Source organism: Bubalus bubalis, chromosome 9 (genome assembly GCF_019923935.1).
Source record: "Bubalus bubalis isolate 160015118507 breed Murrah chromosome 9, NDDB_SH_1, whole genome shotgun sequence".
Taxonomy (NCBI): Eukaryota; Metazoa; Chordata; class Mammalia; order Artiodactyla; family Bovidae; genus Bubalus; species Bubalus bubalis.
Genome location: NC_059165.1, coordinates 28885307 through 28888081, shown reverse-complemented (window position 1 = coordinate 28888081; position 2775 = coordinate 28885307). Strand labels below are relative to the sequence as shown.

The window sequence follows — 2775 nt, the reverse complement described above, 5'->3', positions numbered from 1 at the left end:
TACGGTTTATTCAAATTATTACTATTTTAATGGACAGAGGAGCCTGGAAGGCTATAGTCCATGGGGTCACAAGAGTTGGACACAACTTAGCAACTAAACCACCACCACTGATATTGGAGAACAGGGAGAAAATTTTGTAAGACTTCCATCAACAATCATCTCATTGTTTAGTTTAGTTTTATAGTTTAATTATTTTATTCTTTATCCCCCACCCCACACCATCTATCCGAGCAGACTGGAAAAAACTAAATCTACTTTCCTACAGAGTAGGGCCTTTATGCTTGGGAAACATTTTTTATAGGAACTAACCCATTAGCTTATTTCTGTACCTACTTCATCAATATCAGCTGGGAATACCCTGTAATCATGGCAATTTATTAACCTGGCTGTAAAAGCAGGAGAAAGAACACTCATGCTATTTTTCCATGAAAATGGTGGCTAGAGGAAGGTGTGTTTCAGGGGCATCGTAGTGTGGGGTGGAGGGGAGGAAAGAAGAGTTAAAGAAACAGAGTACATTTCCAACGACACATGCATAAGCTTCTAAAGCTTAAAGAGGCATCTATAATCCAAACAAGACATCTCTTTTTCTTCCTCATCTCCCCCTCCCTCCATTTACTGACACTTCTCCCAGAAGACACAGTTCTTGCCTCTAAAAGAACTTACTGTGTGAAGGAAAGAAAACACAGACAGTAAATAAATAAGTGGCAGCTGGTAATTTAGGGAACACGTTGGTATTATAGGCGTTCAGAGAAATAACCATCAGGAAAGGCTTCTTGAAGGAACTGCTAGGCATGTGTGCGGATCCTGCTCCCGTGACATGTGTTAATTATAGGTTGTCTGTCAATCCCCAGTGACACAGAAGGGAGTTTCCCTTCCTTTCCTACCCCAGAGGGCTCCTTTCTCCTACTATCTCCTGAAAGGCAGGAAGTCCTTCTGTGGCCACGTCCACCATCTCAGTAGCAAAGCTTAGCTCCTCAGCTTACCTGGAGGTAACAGGCAACAACTCAGCTCCCCGGCTTACCTGAGGGCCAGCAGGGCTTTCAGGGACCGAGTAGGATGCTGAAGCATCTCTGTACCTTCCTCTCAAGGGAAAGGGAGGAGGATGGAGCACAGGAAGCTACCCTCCTCTCTGGGCTTAGGCACTCCAAAAGGGGGAGCAGTAGGGAGGATAAGTCCAGAGAATGCTGCTAATAATCACAATAGTAACATGTGCCCAGCATTTACTGTGTATGGAACTCTTCAAAGCAACTGACATGGGTTATTAACCCAAGTGATCCTCACGACAGCCCCGTGAGGAAGTCCTATTAATATTCCCATTTTACAGATGAGGTACAGAAAAGCTAAAGAACTTTCCTAAGATCACACAGCTACTTAACCGGCATCGTTTGGACTGGAGCCCAGTCTCAGCTAGACTCCAGCACCTCTGCTCCTAAAGTGGCTCGCAACTCAGGCTGCACTTGGAGAGCTGTTAAACGGTACTGATACCTGGGCCTGCATCCCAGAAATATGGATTTAATTGATCTGTAGTGGGGCCCAGGGCAGGAGGACTCTTGAAATTTCCCCAGGTGACGCTAATGTGAGGCCAGGATTGCCAGCCACGCTATTCCTCCTCCCGCCCTCCTGCTTTCTCATTATCTCTGCACCTCTCCCCTCCTCCCTGTTACTCAGAAGGTTCTGTCTTGATCCCTTTATCTTCCCACACAAAACGGCCCTTGAAATGGTTTGAAAATGTGTCCATGAATTCTCTAACATTCTTTCCTTCAAAAGGTAGAACCTGAACCCCGTCCCCTTAAGTGCAGGCCAAATGTAGAGACTGGCTTCTAATGAATGGAATTTGGTGGAAGTGATAGTGGCTTCCAAGACCAGGTCCTAAAAGGTACTGCAACTTCTTTTTTGTCCTCCCTTGTGAATCGTAGAGTGCTCGCTCTGGGGAAAACTAGCTGCTATACCACAAGAACACTCAAACAGCCCCATGGAGTGGACCTAATGGCAAGAAACTGTGGATTCCTGCCAATGAGCAGCGAAAAACTGAGGCCTTCTGAAGCAAATAACTCTTCAGTGAGTGAAACTGGGAGTGAATCTTCCAACCCCAGGGAACCCTCAAAATGACTGCAGCCCCAGTTGACATCTTGAATGCCAACTCATGAGAGACCCTGTGCTGGAACTATCATGCTAAATTGCTTCCAGATTCCTGACTCTCAGAAGCTGTGAGATAATAAATGCTCGTTGCTTTGTGCTGATAAATTGTGGGGTGGTTTGTTATGTAGCAAGAGATAACTAATACAGGCATCTCCCTCCCCACTCCACGCCAGACCCTCCCAACCTTGACTTGGAGCAGGGGAAGTTGCCAGGGCTGCAACAGAAGTGTCTGACATCCCAAGGTGGAATTCTGAATGTCTTTACCATAGAAACGTAGCTCTATGCATATTTATATATGTACATATATGTATGTAAATACATAGGAAAAGTCTGGAAGAGACAAGCCAGACTATTAACAGTGTTAGAGGCAGAGAAAAGGGAGAAGTGGGGTTGGAGAAGAAAGCCAAGGGGAATTTTCCTTCCTTCCTTGTCGGCTGCTGTGTTATTTGGATATTTCACACCGAGAATGTGTCTATGCATCACCTGGGTAATTAAACATATTTTTCCTACATAAAAGCTGGGGAAGTTTTTTAAAAAAAAAAAAAAAGAAGAAGTGCAATCATACCTGAGGATGGGTTCTGTTGGCAGTCGAGTTATTAAGAAAATAGTTCTTCAAGTACATTATGGTTAGGTAGT

General features: G+C 44.7%; 1 long non-coding RNA gene across 1 annotated transcript; it reads left to right on the top strand.

Moving 5' to 3' along the window:
• The first annotated feature begins 458 nt into the window (after positions 1-458).
• Positions 459-2240, top strand: LOC123335002. Its single transcript, XR_006553200.2, has 2 exons — positions 459-1475; positions 1917-2240. It is a non-coding gene; the product is annotated as an uncharacterized LOC123335002 (long non-coding RNA).
• Positions 2241-2775: the final 535 nt, after the last annotated feature.